The 25,902-nt window shown below is 41.7% G+C and overlaps 1 protein-coding gene across 7 annotated transcripts in view; it reads left to right on the top strand.

The window, feature by feature from the left end:
* The first annotated feature begins 265 nt into the window (after nt 1-265).
* Exoc2 (exocyst complex component 2) overlaps nt 266-25,902 on the top strand; it is a 184,581-nt gene continuing 158,944 nt past the window's right edge. For 4 of the 7 annotated variants that reach the window (XM_011244328.2, XM_011244326.3, XM_017315565.2 and 1 more), the window contains exon 1: nt 266-366. The gene's annotated coding sequence lies outside the window, so the exon portion shown is untranslated. Of the gene's footprint in view, nt 367-24,063; nt 24,183-25,902 lie in introns of those variants that run through there. The other 3 variants (XM_011244327.3, NM_025588.2, NM_001360093.1) reach the window with 3 other exon arrangements.

Here is a 25,902-nt window from a genome sequence, read left to right as displayed (position 1 = left end):
AATTCCACCCTTCCACTTTCTCCCTCTCCTCCTTTCTGCTTCCCTCCTTCTTTTCTCCCTTTCCCATCAATTCCTCTTCTCCTTTCCACCTCTCCACCCTTCTCTCCTCCTCCCTCCCCACTTTCCCTTTCTTCCCTCTCTGTCCACTTCCATGCCGTCGATATCCTCTAACTTCCCTTCTCCATAGTCTGGTCCTCCTTCTATTCCTTCCCCTCTGGGAAGAGGCGGTCCATCCAGCACTCGGTGCTCGGCTAGGCGGCGGATCGACGCGCTCGGCGCTCGCGGCGTGCGGAAGTGCGGCCCTAGTGCTGGCTGCGGCGGCCTGGAACCGGTTGGCTGGGACCTGACACCGCCTGCAAGCTGCAGGTGAGTGTCGCGTCCTGGGTGAGGACGCCCCGGGTCCGGAGTGGAATTCCGCGGTGGCACGGGACCGTCGGGGCTGGGCGACCTGGGGAGGCGCGGTGAGGGACCCGGGGCGCGGGGCTGAGTGTGGGAGCCGCGGGCCGAGCCTTCCCCACCCGCCTCCGCGCAGGCCGCCGGGCTGGACCCGGAGGAGCGGCTGGTGTGCAGGGTCTGCTTGGAATCTGTTTAAGTCCCCCGCGCTAACGTGGACGGGAAGCTTGAATGGTTTCCTTTACTACTCTGGGAGCAGCAAGTGCGGGTTCAGCCACACCTCCATTCGGCCATTTGAATGCCTTACACTAAAAACACTAATGGCAACTGGTTATCTCTCTACTAACTTTGTTTATAAAGCTTAGCTTGTGATGGCCCAGGCTTGGTAACAGATTCCCCCAATGGCAAGGAACTGAAAGTCAAAACAAGAATGATCTAAGTGTGAACAATTTGTGATTCGAAAGGTGACAGAAAGACGCTGATGTGTGCTTGCCTCTTACATGTTCTCTTTTGTTTGACACAGTAGACAGTATTTTTAAGCAGGGGAACCTCTGTTTGTTGGAAACAATTTTTGGAGTTATTAGAAAGTAGTCCTTTTTTTTTCTTTTTCAATTATTTAATTTACTGTACCAGACATTTTGAACTATTACCTTCCAAAAGGTGATACCTTGAAGATTACATTCAAAACATTTGTAAAGGCTGTATTCTAGTATGGGGCTTCTTCAACTTTTGCCACCAAAAATTTATAAAGAATTTCCATGGTTTTATATGTAAGTTTATAAAATAGGTAGACAATCTATGTATTCACTATCTGTAAATCACAAAGCTTTTTATTTTAGGACAATTTTTGTATACATCAAACTTACCATTTATTAAAGATGAAAGCATAGAGTTGGATAACTCGGTTCTTTTCACATACATAGTTAAGTCTTGGTTTAATATTTGTAACTACGGGACACTGAGCATCTTCAGGGCTTTCCAGAGCTGATTGATTATTTTAATTTTCTAATCATCGGTAGGAAGAGCAGTTCTACATACAAATACATAGTACACAGTGGTAGAAGGACAGTTAGAAACATTTTGGAGATTGTTGCAAATTTGTCCTTACTCCCAAGCCGAATCCATTGGTGATCTTTTAGAACTTCAAATCAGCAACGTAAAAACCAGTTTTTCAGATTAAAATTCGGACACAACACGATTTAAAGACCCAATCACTTGGTGATTACATGCTGAAGAATGCCAGTAGGGAAATGTGAATAGTCTTTGTTTTCTGTAATAAAACCATTTTTCTCCTTTAAGAACAGAACATTTTGTTTGTGTGTGTGTATATACGTATATACATATGCATAATATATACATATATACACATACATATATACATATATGAATACACACATATATGTATACACACATATATGTATGTGTGTATATATGTATATATTTGTTTGTATGTATGTATGTATATATGTAGTGTGTTAGTTTTTTCAGTGTTGTAACCAAGTACCTGCTAAGCAGTTTAAGGGAAGAAGGTCTCACTCCAGTTTATAGATTGGAGTTATATAGCCTATGCTAGTGAGGCTGCCTCATAGTGGCAGGACTGTGCCCTGGGACCCCTCAGGAACAGGAAGCAGATAGAAGTCAGGATGTGGGGCTGGGCTCTGAAACCTCAAGTCCCCACCCCCTAGTGACTCACTTTCACAACAAGGCTCTTCATCTGTAAGCTTTCATAACTGCCTAAAACAGTGTTAGGAGGTTCTGAGCCTATAGGAGATATTTTCTATTCAAATCGTAACATACAGTGAAAACAACTGCTATTTGTAACATATAGTACTTTGACGCTGAGTTGTAGGGTTTGGGTTGAATACTCTTGGGTACTTCATGACATGGCAACGTGCACAGAGAGAAAGTTCAGAACCAAGGCTGGGATGAAGTTGGATTGAGTACTGCTGGTAACACCTTTGATTCACTATGGATTTCATTTTTTAATTCATTTTTGATCCCATGTGTTTAGAAGACTTTCATTTCGCTTTTTCTTTTTTTTCCTCTCTCTGCATTCAGTTCCACAACCCTGTATAACCTACAGGATTGCCACTCACAGTTTAAGAATCTGTATTCTGGTAAAAGACTTGGTACCAAATAGAATCTCTAAGTGTATAGCTACAGCAGGATCTTACCACGTAGGAAACACTAGGGATAAACTTGTCTCTCAGTTATCTTTTCACACAGGCTGTGGTTTTACTCTTCTTTCTTTGAGAGGGTCTCACTATTGATTGATCACTATTCAGGTTGATCTTTTGTTTTTTTTTTTTTTTTTAAAGATTTATTTATTTATTATATGTAAGTACACTGTAGCTGTCTTCAGACACACCAGAAGAGGGAGTCAGATCTCATTACGGATGGTTGTGAGCCACCATGTGGTTGCTGGGATTTGAACTCAGGACCTTTTGGAAGAGCAGTCGGGTGCTCTTACCTGTTGAGCCATCTCACCAGCCCTCAGGTTGATCTGAACTCTTTGACTGAAGTGATCCTCATACCACAGTTTCCTCAGTGCTGAGACACATCACTATCTATGCCTGGCTTTTCTGTACTCAGTGTTAGCAGGCCCAGGTTCCTAGTAATGCCTACTACATAGTACACATACTACACATGTTTTTAATGTTTATCTAGTAGATGAGTTTTAGGCTTATGTTAAAGTAGGAGATTTTGAGATTGATTGCAGTGGGAAATAACTTCCGTTACCAAACGGTTTGAGGAAGTATGGCATGATAAACTCTGGGGATGTAGGTGTGCATGCCCTTGACTGCCTGCAGCGCTGGGATGGTAGGGACCACTGTAATCACTTTACAGTGGGTTTATGTTGAATAGAGGAATGATGCTATTGGTGCAAATGGGCACACTTCACCTAATTGTGGACACACAGGGAATTTTGAAGCTGTGAATACACACATAGGCTTTTTTGATCTCAATTTGGATATTAAAGTCAAATTTATTTTGGTGTAGGAATTAAAGCAACCATTCAGCTCTCCATGTGCTACGGCCAGCCAGCTGCATGACAACAACTGGGTTACTCAGCATCTCTGAGCCTTAGTTTCCCTTTTTGTGTATTCAGAGAGACTATATAAAACCTGATTATCTCAGTGTGCAGTGTGCCTTCATTCCCAGCACTGGGGAGGCTGATGCAGGGGAATGCTGAGTAAAAGATCAGCCTGGGCTACAAATGTTACCCAGTTTCAAAAGCAAAAACAAATGTGACTTCTATAAACAAAACAAACACCAAGGACAGCAAGAAACGTCACCAATTAGATTTTCTCAGTCTTTGGGCATTGGAAATTTGCACTTTCGTAAATCATGTTATCATTTAGCATTTGTCTTATGTCTGAGTATTAAGGGTTGTGATTATCAAGAAAACTCACCTGATACAGGGAGTAGTTCTTGTCATCCCCATATCTCCCAATTTTGGCATATGACTTAGGTGTTCATAATGCCGTCAGCCTGGATTCAGAAGGGGTATTTTTGTCCCTCAAAAAATATCTTGAACCAAATGTAGTAATGGGTGTTGAGAGGAGGAGTGGTATGGGATCGAGTGAGAGGGAAAGCTTTGAGGAGTCCAAAGGGACAGGGAAGGTCTATGAGCATGGGCATAATTTGGGCTGCTTCTAGGTGGCCAGTGAGCAAGCATAGGCAAGTGCTCTCTGGGTTACTTGAGGGCTTTCGGCCAAGCATGGCATTTGGAACTGAGTTGTTAGACAGTCACTTCCCCCCAGTAACACTTGGTCATTGAAAAAGTTTCCTGAATATTCTTAAACTCAATACTGTTAGTGTCAATTAAAACTAGGATGGGTCATTCATTTTGTTTTTGTTTTTTAGAGTAGTTTGTTCTCCTGGACCTAAGGAATCTAGATTTTAATTGATGAGAAAATTGACTGCTTAGGGTGGATCCAAGTAGTTAGAATTGTATAGTGTTGGAGGCTCTTCCTTTCTCTGTAAGCCTCTGGAAGCTCTAATGCTTCCTTCTCCCCTCCCTCCCTCCCTCCCTGTCTTGTCTTGTCTTCTCATCTTTTCTTTTCTTTTCTTTTCTTTTCTTTCTCTTTAAAGGTAATTTTCAGTTTTAAATTCTGTGACTTTGGAAGTTATATGATTGCATTCATTATAATTTTACTGAGCGAGAAAGCAAGATAAATAGCCTGAGAGTTATTTGGCTGTGGTTTCATCATAATGAAAGCCCCACATGAGTGACATGATGTATGTGTGTGTAAGTTAGGGGCTCTGCAGGAATTGGAATTCATGCCAGATGGTTCAAATGAGACTTTAATGAAGGGACTATTTTAGGAGGTGTGGTTATCTAAAAGACGGTGAGACTTACAGAGAAACAAAAGCTGGAAGGTACAGAGGGGGAAATAGGTGCTGTTGAGGGCTGGAGGCAGGGAATAGTACCTTTCAGTGGGGTCCTCAAGGAATCTTCTAGATTATCACCCACGTTCTATGCAAAATCTATTTGAGCATTTTCATGCTTTTCCAACTGCTCATCCATTCACGTGTACTCTCTAGTAGGTGATCTTGCCACCTGCTTTAGAAAAATAGAACTGTCTGAGTAGAAGCCCATGGTCCTTGTACCCAGACAGTTTCTTTTCCAGTTATGGTGAGAGATGCATCTCTCTGTACCTGGCTAGGGAGCCCATGTGCTTTTGCCTTTGACTGTCTTTCTTGTCTTGCTAACATAACAGCTCTTTCCTTTGTGTATGCTTAGCGGCAGCAACAAGAAAGGCACCTGCAGGAAGAAGTATAGTCCTCTCTTGACCTCAGGATTTTAATCACTTTTTCTGTACTTCTTCCCTTCTCAGTCATATTTTAGAAAACGATTTGCCGGTGTTCCTTTTCTGTTGAGCTGTGCCACTGCCATGACCCTTCTGAAGGCCATGGTCAGTTTCTGCCTCCTGATCTCTTCCTGTTACTCCTGGCCACTGTAATACCCAGCAATCTCTTAGTGAGTGCTTTGTTTGAACAAACCTTTTTGCGTTCCTAGTTTATCTTTAGCACTCTCTCCATTCTGAGGATATGGGGCCTCAACCTGTGGAGGCTCTAGGAGATCTTTTTCTTTGTAGCCTAAATTTATCCTAATGGCCTAATTGGTGGCTGCACTTGCTAATGACCTCTTCAGTCTTTGATAGGTGATGTAACTTTTAGGAGTGATACCTGAACTTTTTTTTTCCTTCTGAAAAAAAAAAAAAAGATTTCTGATATTCCAGGAATTAAGTTTTATTGTTTCATGTGGATCTAAGAAGAAGGAATTGTGGTGTGCAATTTGCAAATATTTTTGAGTGATAGTGTGTTTTTATGTGAAGCCGCCTTTCCATTTTCCTTTCCCTAAGTAGTGTGATGTCATTGCTGACAGTTGGTCAGCATCCAGTGGGTTGAGGACCAGCCAGCTTTAGACTCCAGCCGTTGGCTGTGCAGTGTGGGAAGGTGCTTAGCTGTGATGCTGTTTCTGGGGAACAAGGAGCATTCTGAGTGGCTCCTCTCAGTGAGTCCATGCTTGTTTTATGAGAGTAGCTGGATAATCCAGGATTTATGTAATAGATGAGTTATGGACGGGTATTGAAGCCCTTCTCAGACTTTGCCCTCGTGCTTCTTTGTTCTGGTCAGTATTGCTTCCTGGTGACCTCAGGCACATTCTCCTCCTTTAATCTCTCATGTCCAAGTGTAGTAGAAGGCAATAGTAATAGCTTTTTCCTCATCTATAAACAAAGAGACATGAGATAAAATAGAAAAATAAATAGGAATTATGTGCCATCATTTATTATGTTATTTACTATAACATAATCCCTAATTATGTCATATAATTACTGTATTTTTTTTCTCATAATGGACTAGGATGTAAACGCTCATATTTTTACTAAAAGCATCGAAAACATCTTTCAGTTACTTTTCATTTTTGGAGGTAAAGAAGGAAAGGGGTTCTAAAGAGAGGGCAGGGAAGACCAGGGAGGAAGCTCTGCTCACACAGCCTGCTTCTCTGCAGATTGTTTGAGGCCCTATCTTTGCGCAGGTACCGCTGCAGTGAAATGTGGGCTCTCTAGCTTCTTTCAGGTTTAAGTTTGGTTTTGGTTTTGTTAATTATGGCTTTGCATTGAGGCCCAAGGAAAAAGATTATTCTCTGGGGTTATTTATTTATTTATTTATTTGATCTTAGAACTCTTTCTTGGTTATAATTTCATGTTCTGACTTTTTCTAATATTATTTCTACCAGTTAATTTTATAATGTACTTTTAACCTGAAATTCTGTAATAGGCAATTTACCTTCTTTTATTGTTCTAATAAATATTTTGGAAAATGAAGTTTATGCCCTAATGCAATAAGGGAAAATTATGAAACTAAGTTTCTGATTTGGAGGCCAGGGAGCTGGGTCAGTGTTTGCTTTGCTTTGTTAACATGAGGACCTGTGTTTGGATCTCTGTCACCCATGTCTGGCATCTCCTTTTTCAGGCAGATCCCTGGAGCTAGCCAGCCTAGCTAAACGGTGAGCTCCACCTCAAGTGTAGGAAAGAGAGACTGTGAAAACCCAAAAAGGTAGATAGCAAGAGAAGATAACTGACTGATCTGTTCTTCACACGCATGCATGGGTGAGGACACCTGCACACATAAGCGCGCGCGCGCACACACACACATACCCATCTCTGTTCCAAAAATCTTCTAATGTATACAATTAATGGTGAGGAGAGAGACTGAATAACCTGTCTAATACAAATCCATAAAGAAATACAGTTATACATTATAAATTCTAAGAAAGGATGGTCCTCTTGGCTTTATTTTAATGAAATGCTTTTATAGTAGTGATTTTCTCTTTTGACTTGTGATGGATAGGAGGTTAATTGATGTTAAATGGATGCTTTGTTAATCCTTCATCAGCTACTAAATTGGTGTGGGGGAGTCCAGGTCAAGACTACATAGGGTCTTGTTTTCTCAAGGAGGGTTATAGATCCCACCCTTCCCCACTTCCCCGAAGCCCACACCAAACTCCAGCTGTCTGTGCAGGGGCCTCTTCCATCTCCTTTCCTGCTCCCCTCCCCTCCCTTTCCCCTATCCCTCTAGAACTCCCCCCACCCCCGCTGCCCCCATCTGCAGAGTGACAGCTTGTAGATGTTGCGTGCGAGTGAGCTGGACTGGCGCTGTGTGGTCTGAGTGTGTGGTCTCCAGCTCTGCGGAGAGGCTGCTAACAGGGTGGATGAGAGAGAGCAATACTGTTTACTTTAATTTATTTCGGATGCCGGAATTGTGCTCAGGGTTTTTCCTAAGTTTGACTGCACTGCCAGCAGCGTCAGTCTCTCCCAGCTGTAGTGCAGGCTGAGCTGCCCTGGCCTCTCAGACAGGCGCTCTCCTCAGCATCTGCCTGTGTAATCCCCTGTGGCTCAGAAATGTTAACAGCACCGTTGAGTGCTGTGATTATTGCCTTTCACTATGTCAAGACGTATGGCCTTGAAATTTCTTTTGAGATGGAGCTACACAAATAAAGCAGAAAGTGTAAGATAGCGACAGAGTTGATATATTTTTAGAAATTGGGAAAGCTATTATTCAGAATTCACATCGAATTAATCCAACTATGGTCATGTAAAAGGATCTGGGAGTTAGGTGACATCTGCCATGTTTAACCATTTTAATAACATAAACCAATTTAAGCTGATGGTTGATTCTTTGACCTTCTGGGGAAACGCCCATTGATTTTGGCGTGCCTGCTTACTGTTGTTTTGTCAGCAGGGAATAGTGCCTTATTTCATCTTAAATTCCAGACAAGTTGAAACAAATGAAACTTTGTTTCTGTATCAGACTATATGCTAGGACAGTGTCTTTTGTCACTAATGTGTGGATTATGAATATCTCAATAATATTTCCTTGGTTTTATTTCTTAGCATTTTTGTTGAGGTATTCAAGTGTGTTGTTATTTGAATAAATAGCTGTAGACTTCTAACATTCCTTGGGATTTGTACATTGTTTTTCTTTCCTGTCTTCCCGGCAGTCTTGCTGGGGTAGGATTGCTTTGTTAATGAGTTGTCCAGCGAAGGCAAGGAAGTCTAGGCCAATGGCGTCTGTCTTCAGAGAGGCCCCTGGATTCTGACCCATCTATGAGTTGAAGCATAGAAACTGATTTTGTATCCACGAGAGGGGAAAGCCTGCCCGTTCTCCTCCTGTGTCTCTCCAGTGAGGAGACGGTTCTCCTTGGCTTCTATGTCGAGAGACAGAGGACTTCAAGTATGTAGTGTGTTGGATAAGTTTAAAACTTTATAATACTACCATCTTGATATTTCTTCTGGTGTTCAACCTTCTTGGCCTTGTGTATTTGTTGTGATAATGATGTTACTCTAATAGAATTATGAAGCACAGCACTGACTCTAGAACATTTTTTTTACTCCAGAAGAAATCCCTTAACTCAGCATCAGTCCTTTAACATTCTTCATTTCTGTAACTACTGCTACTAATCAAGGTACTTTTCAAAATGTACTTTTCATGTTTTTTCTGTCTGTTTATCTGTCTGTCCGTCCATCGGTCCATCCATCCGTCTGTCTATGTATCTATGTATCTATGTGTGTAGGGAGGGGTTCGTGTGCCACAGTCCATATTTAGGGATCAGAGGACAGTTTGGAGGGGAATCGGTCCTTTCCCTCCACCATATGAGGTCTCTGTTGCTGTGACTGAGCGGCCGATCAAAGAGCCTATGAAAGAGCTGTGTCCTTGGAGTTGCACAGTTCAGGATACTCTTACCTGGTAGTCCGGCTAGACGGAGGAATAGGAATTCATATGAGCATCCTAGCTATGCTGACGAAATAACTTCATAGTCATAGGAGAAACGAACAAGCGGAGGACAAAGTGATGAAGGGGATGACCTCATGTAGTTACCTCCTTCCACTGCATGGGATCCAGGTATCAAAATGTGGTGCTCAGGCTTGGCTGCAAGCACCCTTACAAGCTGAGCCATCTTGTGGGCTCCACCATCCTTTGTGTGTTTTTGAGTTCTCTTATTTTGAACTTTCTGATAACTTGGCTGTTTGTGTTAATTATGGCAGAGTAAATGAATAATATTAGTCGTGACCTGAGACATTTAGCTAAGAACTAAAAATTTTCTTTATGTAGAAAGAAAAAAATACCTACAAATGATAGCTAAGTCAAATAATGATAACTGCAAAGGAACTTGTATTCTGGGAGCATGATGGCATCAGTCTTAAGCATAACAGGAATGCTGTGGGAATGCTTTCTCTTAGCTGCCAGTCCCCACGGCAGTTAGCTGTGCAGGTACCTTTTAAATCCTTCCTCGGGCTTTGGCACTTTGATTGCTTATTAGTTACAGACAGGGAACTCCAAAAGGGGCTCCCTGATGAACCGAATCCCACTGTTTCTAGTTTAGCTGTGTCTGGGCTGCTCCTTCAGGAATGAACTGTGCAGGTAAATCCCACTGGGGGCCGGTCTGAGAGAGGGCCTAGCAGAAGTGCCCGCAGAGCTGCAGAGCATGGAACTTGGCAGTGCAGCTAACAGTTTTCAGGCACATTTCTGTGGAAGACAAGCTCATTTCTGAACCTAAGAAAACGTACTTCTTTTATTTGGACTTTTCATGACTTGTTATGTTTTATGTGTTGTCAGCACTGTCCCTTCCTCTTCCAGGTATGGAGGTTTTAATTGAAAAGATGAACTATAGTTTTCCCTTTCTGTGGGATGCTGGTAATTGAACCTATGGTCTCCTCTGGGCTACCTCTGAGCTCTATCCTCAGCTCTCTTTTTATGTTTGTTTTGAGCTAGGGTCATAGTAAGTTTCTCAGGGTAGCTGGAACTCACTTTGTAGCCAGCCACGGATATACAAACCATCACATAGGCCTTGAGTGGGCCTCCCGTTTCAGCCTCCTGAGTAGCTGGGTTTATAGGCTTGTGCTACCAGCTTAGAAAAAAAAAATTTTTTTGATGTCAAGATTGGTGAAGGGGTAGAATTCATTTCAGTTAAATAATAAAGAAGAAGTGTTTGACCTACACATTTTAATTTGTAATTCTTCAGGTAAGTTTTTATAGAAACAATAGAATGTCAATATTTGTACCTTTGATGCCCTGAGAGAGGAGCTGCCCAGCTCAGATCTTGGTGGTTTAGTGAAATCCATCTCATTTTTCCCAGTGGCATGTTTCTATTGATGATTAAGAGTAGTGATCATGATTGATTGCCAGTGTAGGATGTAGTTAGCAAACTCAGTTTCTATGGTAGGTATTGGTGATTGCTATTATGCAAAGATTTACTGGTTTAGCATTGGCAAGATGGCTCAGTGGGAAATGCCAGTTACCATACAGGCCTGACAATCAGAGTATAATCCCCAGAACCTAACCTACATAAAAGTAGAAAGGAAAACTGACTCTAGAGGTTCTCTGATCTATATTGCACTCACACATCTCACACATCTCTCTCTCTCTCTCTCTCACACACACACACACACACACACACACTGGAGGTGCTGGTGATAGTGTTGGCAGGGGAGTAGGAAGATAACTCAGTGGGTAGCGTAGCTTGCTGTGCACACATGATGAGTTGGGTTTAATTTCCAGGACCCACATCAAAGTGGAGAGAACTGACTCTGCAGAGTTGACCTCTGACCTCCACATGCATGTCTGCATACTGATCATGTGCCCCCTATACACAAATAAAGCAAACAAACAGACAAAAAAACCCAAAAAAACCCCCAAACATTCACAGCATATGGGACACAATACCGAGGTGAAGAAGGGCATCCCCCCTGCATTAGAGCATAGCTAGCTGATCACTGTTTCACTCAAAGGCCTCAGTTCACAATTTTGCATAGCTGGAGTTTCACATGGTCTTTGAGGTTCCTGCTACACTGGTTGAAAGCTTATAAAAGTCCTAGTTATACCGCTGAGATAGGTAAGTTCATAGTTATACCTCCCAGGAGAAATGAACAAGTGTAGGGCAGAATGGCAAAGGGGACAACCTCACATGGTCTGGGTTTCTTTGCTCTCTGCCTTGGATCTCCATCCAGAGTGATGCCTCAGGGTGTGCTCTACTCTGTGTTGTCCAAGGCCCACCTATTTTTCTAAAAATGCATCTTCATACTCATAGCTGCAGGGGAGCATATAGAAATCTATTTAAACCATCATCCCCTGACCCTCTCCATGCCTCTCCATCTCTCTCTGGTGTTAACCTGGTGGGAATCTTTCTCATCCTTCCTGTGTTCATTTAGCATATTTGTATTTGCAATAAAGTAGCTCTTGTTTTGCTTTCTAAAAACATTTGATAGTGTTAATATAATCCTGATCCTGAGACACAGATTGTGACAGTTTGGGGGATAACATGTCACAGCTTTAAATTTGAGCTGTGTATATAGTTCTTTGTAAGGATACAAACTGAGATGTGTTGATGAGGCAGTGTTTGTTTTAAAGTGCTCATTCAGAAAACAACATAAAAGTATATCAAGATAGAGGAATGTTTCAAGTAGAAGACAAGATGCTGGACGATGGGACATAGAGGTTGCTATGTATGTTTAAGGTTTCCATAGTAGAACATAAACCAGTCAGTAGAGAATCAGAATGGTATAAGACTAATTTTAAATCTTAGTTTTGCTGTTGTCTTACTCAATGTTCTATTGCTGTGAAGAGACAGTATGACCAGTGCAACTCTTATTTTAAAGGAAAACATTTAATAGGGGCTGGCTTACAGTTTCAGAGGTTTAATCTATTATTGTCATGGCAGGGAGCATGGCTGCATCCAGGCAGACGTGGTGCTGGAGAAGGAGCAGAGAGTTCTACATCTGGATTGGCTGGCAGCAGAGAGATGGAGATAGGGAGCCAATGGGGATAGGAGAGGGTGGAGAGGGAGAGGGAAAGAATGACTGGGCCTGGCTTGAGCATTTGAAACTCAGTGACACACCTCCTGATTCCTCTTGAGTAGTGCCACTCGCTAATGATCAAACATTCAAATCTATGAACCTATGGGGGCCATTTCTTTTTAAACCACCACAGCTACTTAATGGCTTTGTCCTTGAGACAAGTTTTCTTTTTTTGTCTGGGGTGGCCCCAAACTCCTGAGGCGCAGGGGAAATATATATATATATACACATACATACATACATATATATTATGCTGCTGACTACAACTCCAAACAGTTGTTTAGTCTCTGCTATTTTTCTCCTGCTAATGAGGCAGTTCATCATTTTAGAGTACTTTGGGGGTCAAGCTGTCATCCAGCTGTCTATCACAGTCTGACTTTATGCCTTTGTTTACTAACTTGACTTAAGTCCTCTCTGCTCTTCCATAGTTTTCCCATGTCTCTCACTGTGGAGCATTTGCTGGGCTGGACCTTCCTGTTGCCCCTGGAATGGACTCGAATGGACTGCGGGGATCCTGTCTAGTGATCCTCTCAGTGTAGATTATTTTCATCATTGTTCACCTTCGTGAATGCTCTGAGTCTGGAAGAGTGGCTAAGGCTTTAGCAATCTCACTGAATTAAGTTCTCTACAGGACTGGAAGGCCTTCTCTTGCTGCCAGCACAGTAGGATTCTCTCCAGAGTCATTGAGAGGCCACAGGTTTTCAGAGCTCAGATAGAGCCCACTGTGCCACCCCAGCTCTGGTGCATCTCTGAGGCCAAATTTGTTTTTCCACATTTATTGCTTTCAACTCCTCATTTGTGAATTGCCTGCCCTGCCCACTTCACCCCTTTTTGAGGATTTTGTGTTTCATTGATCGTTGTGAGCTGTTTATAAACATTAAGCTATTTATGCTTAGTTATTTTGAACATTTTTGAATCTGTATGTTCCTCTAGTGACTCTTCCCTCCAGTCCAGTGGTGCTCCTCCTGTCACTGTCGCTGTAATACTCTTCACTTAGGATCTCCTAGTTGATTTTGGTTGAGTTAAAATTACATTTATTTTTGCCATTTAAATAACCATGTTATTTTAAACTCTATAGATATTTAATATAATCAAGAAAATGATGCTGCACACTGAAATTGAAGTATCTCTGAGTTGAAGTTAATATGCAGAAGATACAGGACACGGATATGCTTATCTAAACAGTCCCTGTCAAGGTGTGGCTCCACACACCCTGCCCTCGCTGTCAGGGCTTCAGGCTCATCCTGTTGGAACTGTTGACTTCTCTCTCTGGAAACAACAAGCTCCCTCTGGCTGCTGCCTTTCCCTTCTCCCAGTGTGAGATTCCCCATTTATTTGGGCATCCCTTGTTTTTATAGTCTGATCTTTCAAATCTGCTCTGTCTCAGGTACCCACTCTTAGACTGCAGGTAGTCCTTTCTCCTGTATGTAATCTGGATAAGTCAGGTATAAGATATTCTGGATCTTTCTTTCTACTGATATTACTTTGTGAAGAATTTTAAAATATATTGTCCAAACAACACAGCTCTACCTCAAGTGGAATCAGAGATAGTTTAGTCTAAGCCAACTATGGATGACCATGGCCCAAGAATGACATGTTCCACAATGGAAGGAAGGGGGTCATGTGAACTTAATATAGTAACAGAACAATTGCAACAAAATCATGAATAAAGGCATGGACTAAATGTAGTGGTGGAGACAGTAGGTAGGGAGTAGTAGGGAAGCAGGACACCTCTGTATCATAGGTGCTGTCTGATTTGTGCAGAAAGGCTCTTTTTTTTCCATCCTAACCTAGCTTCACTAACAATTTTGCTTTTCCAAATGTTTTCTAAGTGTGGTGGTCATAGCTGACAACCTTCATCTCTAAGTTCTTTCCTAGGGTTGTGATTGAATCATTAAACTGCTCCAGCAGCAATGCTTGAGAGAGATATAGCATCATTACTGTGAGTGCCAGAGACACTAGAAAGGCTTTTATTTATGCCTTTAAGGCATGAATAGTTGTGGGAAGGAGGTAGTTTAGTAGGGAGACAGGTGAGCTTGGAATTTGGTGTCAGACCTGCACCTGGGTAGTCTAGCTCCAAGAAAGGAAGAGGCAGGGGCCCTTATGACCTTTTATGATTTATTTATATATTGTACCATTCATTGTTTTCTGCTGTTTCCTATAGGGAGCCAGCTGCCCAGGTTTCTAGTGCTGACCCCTTCTAACAGAGCCTTCTTTCATATGGTAATTTCTGCACTCCCTGCCTTTACCCTTTCTTGGCTTTTTGTTGCTTGAAGCTAAAGGTTTTACTTACTGATGACAAAGGCATTAGTTAGGTCAAATCCAGAAGGCGGACAGTGATGGACTGAGGATAGTCATTAAAATTTTGCCTTGGTTTTATAACATCCCAACTCTCCGCAGTCAGGAAGTCCTTGCCAGAGAGCCTTGTGAAGTTTCAGAATAAAGTGCCTCTTTCCCGGGAACTTCAGTTCCTAGTAGATGACTTTTTGCCCTTCCCCCATTTCCTCTGACTTTGAGACCCTCTTTCTTTGATGAAGAGGAGGGACATTGATACTCTCTTTTTTTGGTGAAGAGGGAGGTATATTGACCTATGACGTATGGTTCAAGGGAAGATTGGGGAGGAAAAATTTTATTTTCATGTATTAAATGAAATATATTTAATTCTAAAATTCAATGGAATATCAATTTTATAAATGTAAGTGATCGCAGACAAATTGATCATTGACAAATCAGAACATTAAAGTTATTTTTCTTTTTAAATTTTTTATTGATTCCTTTATACTGTGTGTGCTTCATTTTGGCACATTCACACATACAAATAGCATACTTTCACCATCTCCGCTTCTCTCTTTACTCTCCTGTATCCCTCTTCTCATTCCAGGTCCTTTTCCCCCTACCTTTTAGATGGGCTCTTTGTGTAGCCGACTGGCTTCTATAGCGTGGGCTTCCAGGCTTGTGTCTCTGTGTCATTCACTACATACAGTCTGCTTTAAGAGACTTCAGTGGAGGTCTTATTACACAGGTATTGTGTGTGAGTCCAGTGGAACAGGAGAGGGCAACTGTTGCAAAGGTAGTTGATTTGCTAGTAGCTCCTGAGAGGCAGACTGTCCACCCAACACGAGGCCATGGAGCCAGGAGAGGCCTGGGCCAAAGCCTCTGTTATGGTCTTTATGGAGAGGATGGGGTAAGCAAGGGTAGGCCATATAAGCAAGTGTATGTCTGACTACATATGTGCTTGACTCTTTAAGAAGTGGGCCAGGGCCAGACTCTATAAGAAGTATTCACAGTTTAAATATTATGTAACGTGCTTTTTTAAAAACAAAAAACTGTTTTGTGAATTCTTCCAAGGAAACATGACCTAAATTCTAGTTTTTATCAAAGCAAAACACAACTCTCATCTCAGAGAGAATAAGAGACAGATTATGAGCCAAATACGAGTGACCTGGGACAGAGATTGAATGTACCAGTGTGTTAACAATTCAGGATGTTTTATAGAGACAGAGCAAAGTCATAAGTCAAGGCACCTTCCAGATATATTAGTAAGAATATTAGGTATGAGGGTTGAACCAAAGCAGGAAAATCTATTGCAGGCCTCAGGCTGTATTGAAGACATTTCCCTTTTGGTCAGTAGAAGTCAGTGGTCTCTTGTGTTAATAGATTCCTACAAGTTTTACGTGTTAGTTACAAGGATGTTAAGTCAGGAGGAATCCCGTGATAACTTGTGAGTAGGCGCTTGGCCTGTGTCATCCCAGCCTGTCCATGAGCACCGAGTTTTCCATCAGTCACTAGACCTTGCAGGAGGTTCTGTGCAAGGTATGGTTCTTTGCAGGAACTTTTTTTTTGCTCACGTGGCTGCCTCCCAAAAGTGTGTAATAGACTTTTTTCAAGGCTTAGTAAATGGTGTTAAGAAGGTTTTCTTCTTCTTCTTCTTTATTATAGAATTGTGGAGGGAATTGGAGAGATCATGTAGAAATATTGATTACTTATTTTTAATTGCTGTCCATAAGCTGGCTCTCTTAAAGCCCAGTGTTGGAACCACTGTGCAGTGTGCACTGTGAGGTGCTTGCTCTTCATTCAGGGTGGAGCACAGAGTGCTAAAGGTTTGCTGGCTCCCAGCTGACCTTCGCTTGAGATGTTATGCAGGGGGTTGTTCTGGGAGGGCCATAATGGCCTTGGCATTGGGAACCTCTCTTGCTATAGAAAGGAGATGAGGAGAAAAGTACCAACCTCACAGATCTCAGGAGTAAGTCATGTCCCACAGCATCAGGGGGACAAAACTAAACTGGAAGGGACTTTGTTTGCCTTTTCTGTTGAAACGGCTGGCTAAAGATGAGGTGGGAGAGCTTTATGGTACCAGTGCACTGTCTTTACGGGTTTCTGACTCTCTTGATAAAACACAGCTTAGAGATTCAGTTCTTGGTGTTTGCCCATGTGTTAGGCAGTAGGGCCACTCACAGTTTTGAAGTTTAGATCCATTTAGTTAGTTTTAATAGTTTACATTTGGCTAGTTATGTTACATTAGCATTGAGGGCCATTGAGGATGTAAGGGCTCTGTTGAAGCTCATTAAAAGCAAGCGGTTTCCTCCTCATCAAAAGAATGGCATCTACACCTGACCCTGGATGGAGGGAGACATGACATTCTGATCTGCTCCAAAGATTAGAATATTTCATACTATTGTCTCGCCCTTGAGAGTTGGGGATTGTCAGTCACATGATCAAAAGACCACCCTTCAAGAAGCCTGGTTCACCAAAAGCCAAGGCAAGGAGGTAGGAATAATACCCCCCTCAACTGGACAGTTTATGTATCCTCCCACGAGGCCTTTCCTTTTTGTGTAGGCATTTGCATAGTTGCCTGCATCTAGCACGATGCTCGTTGGCTTTTTGGCTGCCCAGGAAAGTGTTACTTACCTCTTCTTCTTTGGATCCTGTGCTTTGTTTGCCGAAGTCTGGGCTTGCTTCCTCCACACTCTGTGCTTTCTCACCTCTTCTCGGGAAGCCTCACTTCCTTCTGCCTTAGTCTCTTGCTGTCCCCATTACCTAAGCTGCTTGATTTCTTAAAGACATGGCTTCCTCCTCTCCATCCTCCTCCTCCTGGCACCTGCTGAGGTCTTCAGCTTGCTGAACCTGCTAATTTTTAATCTTTCAAACTCTTAATAAAATTGGCCTTGGGCTTGCTTCCAAATTTGTTTCTGAATTCTTTCATTAATAAGACTAAGATATAAAGTATGAACTTCGATTTCCCTATAATGATTGTATTATGATTAATTTAACATTTTTAGTAATATCTTATTTAGAATTTATTAGTTCTCTTAGACCCTGGAGTAGCAATATAAACCTTAATCAAAAATAGATTCTGCTAGTTCTTGGTTTGCCCTTTTGGATCATGTGAAATATTCAGCTTCCTGTGTAATTATGTAAGTCACAAATAATACTTCGGTCATTGTTTGACATCATGTCTAACTGTCTGGAGCCTAGTGGCTAAAGCTGATACAGAATAGATGTCATCACAGCCGTAGCACTTTCCCATTGTCTGCTTGTTCCTTTTTAGACAGGAATCTGAAGGTATCTATGTGGAGCTTAGAGTCTGGGCATGTAGGATGGCCAGGAAGTAGGTTCCTACTGTGACCAAAGAAAACATAAAGAAGACATCATTTCAGAAAGGTCATGACATTACTATATGGTTGTGAATTTGAGGGGCAGTGCTGAGCATCTGATATTTTACCTACAAGTTGTATCTGAATGCTTGGTCTTCAGCCATGACTTACTGTCATGTTTGTTTCTTTGATAAAAATACCTCCATAGAAAACAATATAGAGGAGAAAGGTTTATTTTAGTTAACCATTTCTTTTAAGTCCATTCTTGTGGGGAAATTAAGGCAGCAAGGACTTGAAGCATCTAGTCAGATTACAACTATCGCCCAGGGCAGAGAGAAAAGCATGCAAGCATGCTGCTTGCTTTTGTGTTCAGTTTGATTTCTTCACTCTCACAGTTCATGCTGCTGAGCTACTGGTGTAGTGCACAGAGACCAACTATGCTATTTACCATCATGCCATACACAGGGCAGCCTTAACCACAAATGTTGGTCCTGTTGAAAGCTACAGTTTGGGATGAGAAGCACAAGATACTCTGGTTTTTCCCGACTACTTGAGAGAGGCCTAAGAGGCACTTGAATCTCAGGAACATTGTCAGAGCTCTCATCCTGAGAAGTGCTCCAGAATGGAGTTATCAGGTTAGACAGCAGAAGAACTGGCGAGAGTGGCCATCAGACAGGAGTAGTGCAGAAGTTTAGCGATTTGGAAGTGGGTGGCTGGCACCCTGCTTTTAATAATCAGTGAGAGTCTGACAGACATTAAGTAAGACTATAAAAAACAAGCTTATTAAACACTGCCGTCTGAAGCAGTAATCTAAGAACATGCCCAGAACAGTTATTGATGTTCATGGCAACTAAAAAAAAAAAAAAAAAAAAAAAAAAAAGAAATTTATGGTAACTTCTGTGATGATTTTTTATTTCTTGCTGTGCTGGAGATTAAAACCAGGGCTTTGCCTATGGTAGGCAAATGCTTTACTACTGAGCCACATTTCTAGCCCTTATTAAAGGTGAATTTTGTCCCATGTAATAGTGGAAACGTTAATGCAAAGTAGAAATAGCCTGGCCAAACATTTGAAAATTATATATACATTTTTAAAGTATAAAGTCTCGTACTTAGAAATTTTCTTTATGGAGAATATGTCATTATTAGTGACCTAGTAAGTTAAACCTTGCTATATTTTTGCAAACATATTTTCAAAACAATCTCATTAGTATTGGCTTCCAGTAAGCAAAGCCTTGCTATATCATGGTATATGTCTGCAAACAGTTTCAAAAACTATTAGGAAGTTTTGGTCCCACATTTATCTCTTTGTCTCTGTGTCTCTCTTTCTCTCTGGTGTGTGGGCACATGTACATGTTGGTGCCTGAGGGCTGACATCACGCATCTTTCTTTGTCTCCACCTTTACTTTTTGAGATAGCTTCTACCTCAAGGCTGGCAGTTGAAGCACAGCACTATGCCCAGCTTTTGCTTTAGGGGATTTGAGCCTCCTTCCAGCCTTCATGTCTTACTGACTTTTCAATCGGTGTAAAGAGATGCTTAGAGAGGAAAGAGTTTACTAGTGCTTACAGTTTAGAGGGTGAATTGTAGCCATCAGGGCAGAAAACATGAGAGGAAGCTGGTCGGCATGGCACTGGAGCAGTAAGTGAGAGCTTACATCCTGAGGTATAGCCATGAGGTAGAGAGAGAGAGAGAGAGAGAAACAGGGAGGGAGGGAGGGAGGGAGGATGATCACACAGTAACTAGGAACGATGTGTGCTTTTGAAACCCCAAAGCCCTCCCCAGTAACACATCTCCTTGAATAAGGTCACACCTCCCAATCCTTCCCAAACTGTGCCAGGTTCAACAGCTGGGACAAAGCATTCAGATATACGAGTCTGTCGAGCCATCCTCATTCACACCGCCACAGCTCAGCTTTAGGTTTTGAGTAGCTAAAATATTACAATACATTGCTGAAAGTTGTAGCTTACTTGCTATGTTGGCCAAAGTTTTACGGTGGTACTACTTTAAATGGAAACTTACCAATGAAAATACATGCAGCGGTATATTTTTTTTCTGTCAATCTTTCTTTGGTAAATATAAATTTTAGAACATAATCCTACTTTTCACCCTTAATTCAATACATATATATTCTACTAAAATACCTTTAATTTGTTAGGTCACCTTTATGTAGTAAAGTTTGAGTATATTGTAAAGGTTATTCTTGAAGTTTAGTAATACAGAAATACATAAAACACTTTGTGTTTTCTGGTTTGGAATGCAAGAAACTTGGAGACCACTTCATTGCATTCTTCCAGTAAGGAAAAACTAGATTTTTAAGAAAGTTCTTTTTTAGTATGAAAATCCCCAATTTATTTCCTTCAGATATTTATCCTAGGACAGATTGCTGCCCTGCACATACAGAGACAAATAGACTCAGTGTTGGGTTAATCATGTGCAACAAACATTACTGACCATGCTCAGGTGTGGCATGGATATGAGGATTAACAACAGCTTACCACTACAATTATATGTCAAGGGCTCTTGTGTAAATAATACCTGATGTACTAACAGATAAGTAATGTAAATAGGCAGATGGGACGTTTAAGAAAAAGTAGAGATAAAAACAAACAAACAAATCTTGACTTTGATGGGCTTTCCTGTAGATTGATTTCTGTGGAGAAAAGAGTCTCTATTGAAACTGAAACTATACAGAAAAGAGTAAAAATCACCACAGAAAATGGAACAGGATATCCAAGAATTGTGAAAAAGACTATAATGTATGCATGAGGGGAATTTTAGAAGGGGAGGAGACAGGAACATTGACTGAGAGTGTTCAAAATTGTAAGAGATGTCAAAACCCAGACCTAGGAAGCTTGGATAAGAGTAGCAGGCATACCCCAAACTACACAAAAGTACATTCAAACTGCAGGAAAGGCAGCAGCAGTGGCAGTCTAGAGAGTGGCGGAGAGGGCCGGGAGGGAACACCTTGCAGGGAGGAAGAGTTAGTTCCTTTAGAAGAGGACCTTCCTTTAGAAACCATTTAACATTTAACTAGTTAAGGGGAAAAAAACCCTACCAATGTGGACTTCTCTAGTGGAAGTGTCACTTATTGCAGGACAGAGGCATAGCAGCTTGAATATTTCCCTTCATCCTTGAGCTTCTACTTTGGTTTAAATAGTAAATAGAATGCTTTGCTTTGCCAGAGTAGAATTTCAAAAAAAGCCAGTATAAAGCAGAGTTGGAGTTTATTAAATATACATTTTTTATGTATATCCTAATTATGAGCAGTAAGAGGAATAGAGGCAAGCACTCAGGAAGAAAGTAAGGCCACACCAAGAGCAGGAGTGTGGGCTTCTCAAGAAGGGTCACATTTTATTGTCCTAGTGGTGACTGTAGGAATTTGGAAAATTTTGGAATTTTGTTCAGCAACCTTCAAGATACTCTCTCCTCTGTCACTACTGCCTTAGTTACTTTTCTGTTTCTATTAAGAGACACCATGACCAAAACACTGAATTGGAGCTCGCTTACAGTTTCAGAGGGTTAGTTCATGACTGTCATGGTGGAGAGCTTGCAGCCAGAAGCTCCACAAACAGCAGGCAGAGAGAACTGACTGGGAATGGCATGGCCTCAAACATTCAGTGACAGATTGCATCTAACAAGGCCACACCTAATCCCTCCCTAACAGTTCCACCAACTGGGGCCAATATTCAAGTTTGTGACCCTGTGGGGCGATTCTCATTCAAACACCTATCACCACATTTGCGATAATTTTGTTTTGTTAATTGGGATTATAAGATGGTGCTAGAGTCTTGGATGGGTTTACAGTCTGATTTGATGAAGTAGTGCTGCACACGGGAGTTAGGACAGATCCATTCACTGTAAATGGAGTTTGTGATATGGTTTCTAAATTCAGGTTTATAGCTGGGAAGGGAGAAGAACCTGAAGCAAATGCTGCCAGTTGTGTTGAAATTCTTGATTCTCTGCTGTTGAGAGGCCTCAGCCTGTACTTTTTCTTGTCTACCTATCCTGTCTCTTTAAATGTAAAGAAGAAATTATTTCTTAGATTAACAGAGAATTTGCTGCTAATCGATGCATTTTAAATGTTAAAATTTACCAATGTTACAAGTTCTTTAGATGGTAGGAAAAAATATTGTGTAGACACTTGGTTTGACATATTGCAGTTTGTTGTTCCTCTGTTTATGCTTGCGTTATGAAGAGGTGTGAGTGACTGGCGTCCTAGTCCCTTCCTCTGAGGAACTGGTGTGCTTGCAACCAGAACTCATCTATGGAACAATACAGACTGCAGCTTAACTGATTGTTGACTTGCAAAAGAACTAGAAGCAGCTCAGATGTGTAATCCCAGCATTGGAGACACAGGTGGGAGGATTACAAACTCAGGCCAGCCTGGGTTATGTAACTAGACATCTCAAAAACCTAAAGGACAGCAAAACAGCAACAAAACCACAACATCAGAAAACCAAGATTTGATTTTCTTGAGCCTAGGCTGTGACTTCTGTATTTAAAGATGCCATAGTGGATAGAGTGAGTTTCTGGTTCACAGGAAAGGGTAGCTATAGTATGTAGTTTTAAAGAAACCGAACCCATGCTAAATCAGGCTATGCACCGGCCTCGGCGGTTTTACCCACCCTGATGGCCAGCCCCAAGCGGCCATCTTGCCCTGGTTCCCTCGGCTAGCCTGCTGCCAAGTTGCTCTGGTCAAAAACCCACTCCCAAGCTAGTTTTCTCAGTCTCTGCTTGCTAACCTTACCAAACCAGTCTTTTCCTGAAATGCCTGCTCACACTTCCCAGGCCAGCCATAGGAGGTGGCCTGCAGAAAGCCTGCTTCTCAGATCCCGTTAGCCCTGTGAAATGAAAACACTAAAGACTTACAATATACCAGCCAGATTTATAACGGTCAATCTCCAACCCCAAAATGCCCATGCAAAGAACACAAAACTCAATTGATATAAATACAAGCTGCACACCCAGGTTGAACAAATGTATTCTACACTGCTCTATTGCCCATCTATGAAGTCCTAGCTACGTGCGGCTCCTCCAGGCCACGTGGTTCTGGTTCATCTTCACTTCCTTCTCCGTCCATTTATTCTCCCTCTGTCCTTCATCTCCTATCACCTTCTTCCTCTTTTCCCTGTCTAAAGCTTTTAGACCTTTTCCTGCCCAATCACAGGCTCTAGCCTTATCTGACCAATCAAGATTTCCCCTAACCTCACCTGAGTATGTGGCCCACTCCTCTCCAGGGCACCCCTCTTGAGGGAGCAGAAAATACAAACAGCAATCCACAACACGTGTAGTACCCAATTATAAATAAGAAACCAACACATGATCACAGCTGTGTTTCTCCCTGCTTTATAGATAGATGTTAGTAATGTCTCCTGTGTCTTAATGTAGCAGAACATTTTCTTACAGTATTGTAATGCCAGTTAAGTTGTGGAATCATTGAGGACAATTATCCAGGTGTTCAAGAAAAAGACATGAATATTTTAAGTGTACATCATTAATCCTTTAAAAGCTAAACATTGTTGGACTTTCAAATTACAAGTGAAAATGCTAACAACAGCTTAGAGGTTTACTTTATTTCACTTCAGACATTGATAGTTTTAATCTCTACAGAGAGCTCTCTGGGTCCCCTTCCTTTTAAGAGTCTAGAGTTTTTGCTGGAACTAGGAATATTATTAGTGAGATCTTTGAGAGAAATGACCTGGGTCAGTGTGTCACTTCTGAGCTAGTTTGGTGGGGCTCTGTCACTTGAGGGAACAGTTACCCTAATCCTATCCAATTTGATTGCAGCCTCCCATCCATCACATCTTGTCCCATTCCAGTGGTATGTCCCTCACCATCTTAGTAGTTCTTCTCACACGATTCTATCCTATCATTTCATCCAATCTCATCCTACCCGCTAGTCCTACCTTCCCATCCCATCATCGCATCCTACCCCACCCTGCTCCACTCCACTCCTCCTAGCATCTCATTTAATTCCAGTGCTGCAGCTCATCCCTTCCCTTCCCAGCCTATCCTGTTTTAGCTTATCCTGTCTCACATTTCATTCCATTGCATCTCTATGTCTTATTCTATCCCAGCATTCCATATCATCCCATTTTATTTCATCATTCTGTTCTATCCCATTGTACATTCCCACCATATTCCAAAATTCCAACAGCCTATCCTATCATCTGTGTTGGCCTGCTTTCTGTCACTATTGTAGCCAGGTGGCACATTATGGCAGGTGTGCATTGAGGAGCAACACCAGTTCTCTCATGTTCCAGGGAGCAGGAAGAAATGGAACATGTTTGAAAGCATGGCCCGTGGCCTAAGGGCTAGGCCCACCTTCTGAAGGTCCACTACACTTTCTAGTAGCACCACTCTGGAATCAAGTATTTAACACATTGACTTTTGTGGGACACTTTATGTTTAAGCTATAGTATATGCTAACCTGAATGTACATCTCACAGGCTGACATCTGCAATGAGTTCAGTTCTAGAAACAACCTAGGTGCTATATACTATAGTCCCCTTCTTCAGGGACCAAAAAGTACGAGGGCCTCATGGTGGGTAACAGCAAGTCTGGGATTCATCCTCTATATGGTGGTCACTGGGTCTCTGCCTTTTAATGGATAGAACATAGCATAAGTGCAGAAGCAGACAGAGGATTGTTATATATTCCCTTGTGTCTGTGGTGTATGAAAACTTGAAATACCTGATCCACAATAATGTGATCATCAGAGAGATAAGTTTATTAGAGGAAATCCTGAAGGTACCCATGAGCAACTGGAGCTCATGAAGAGTATGGTGGGCTGAATGAAAATGGCCCCCAGTGGCTCATATGTGTGGGCTTAGTTTTTAGTTGATAAACTGTTTGGGAAGGGTTAGAAGATATGACCTTGTTGGAGGAGGTGTGTTGTTGCTCGTAGGCTTTGAAAAGCCCACACCAGGTCCTCTCTATCTCTCTCTTTTTTTCTCTCCTTCTTCCCTTCTCTCTCCCCCTGTAGGCCAAGGATATATAAGTTCTTCCTTACCACCATGTCTGTCTGCGTCCCACCATGAAGATAAATGACCTAACTTTGAACCTGTTAGCAAGCACCCAATTAAATGCTTTCTTTTAAAAGACAAAGAGGAACTGAAAGTTTACATAGAGCAACTGATTGCTCTGACCTAGATGCTGCTGCCTATGAGCTAAAATTAGGCTGGGCGGTGGTGGCGGCGCACGCCTTTAATCCCAGCACTTGGGAGGCAGAGGCAGGCAGATTTCTGAGTTCGACGCCAGCCTGGTCTACGAGTTAGTTCCCGGGCCAGGGAACTACACAGAGAAACCCTGTCTTGAAAAAAAAAACCAAAATAATAATAAAAAAAAGATTGGAATGAGAGTCAGGACTCATTTTGGGGCAGGAGTAAGATGAAGAAAGCAGTCAGATCTTGGTCTCTAAGACACCTTAGTCAGAGATCTGTGCCATCATCATCACTGCCTAGTTGAAAAAAGTGGAGCTGAGCAAACACTCTGCTGTACTAGATGAGTATAGAAGTTTGAGCTTCATCCTTTGTATTTCACATGGATCAGGACTCTAGGAGCACAAAAAAAAAAAAAGACAAATACATTTCACATACAAAGATTCAGTATTTTCTTAAGGGTAAAGAACATCATCAATAATATGAAAGCCAAATACTAACCTGGGCCATATTTACAGGGACAGAGGGCTAATGTTCTTGTCAGAGATTTTATTCTTTTGTTACCCATTTATTTATTTAAGATAAAAATCTCACCATGTAGCTTAGACTGGCCTAGAATGTAACCCTAACTTTCCTTAAACTTGTGATCCTTCCTCCTTGCCTCTGGGCCCCTGTGTTGGAATTATTGGAATGTGTCACCAGCCTGGTCTTATCAGAGATCTTAAAAATCAAGCAACAAACTCCACAAAAGGTCATGAATGTAAAATTCACATACATACATTGTAAGTTGAAGCCATGCTCTTCTACCTATCACATCACTACATACAACATAGATTGTTATATGATGCTGCTGATGAGAAGGTATGTTGATAGAAATTTCTTTGGGAAAGTTT

The sequence above is a fragment of the Mus musculus genome, chromosome 13, assembly GCF_000001635.26.
Source record: "Mus musculus strain C57BL/6J chromosome 13, GRCm38.p6 C57BL/6J".
NCBI classification, from domain to species: domain Eukaryota; kingdom Metazoa; phylum Chordata; class Mammalia; order Rodentia; family Muridae; genus Mus; species Mus musculus.
The sequence above is the reverse complement of the archived record's forward strand: the minus strand, read 5'-3'. Positions and strand labels throughout refer to the sequence as shown.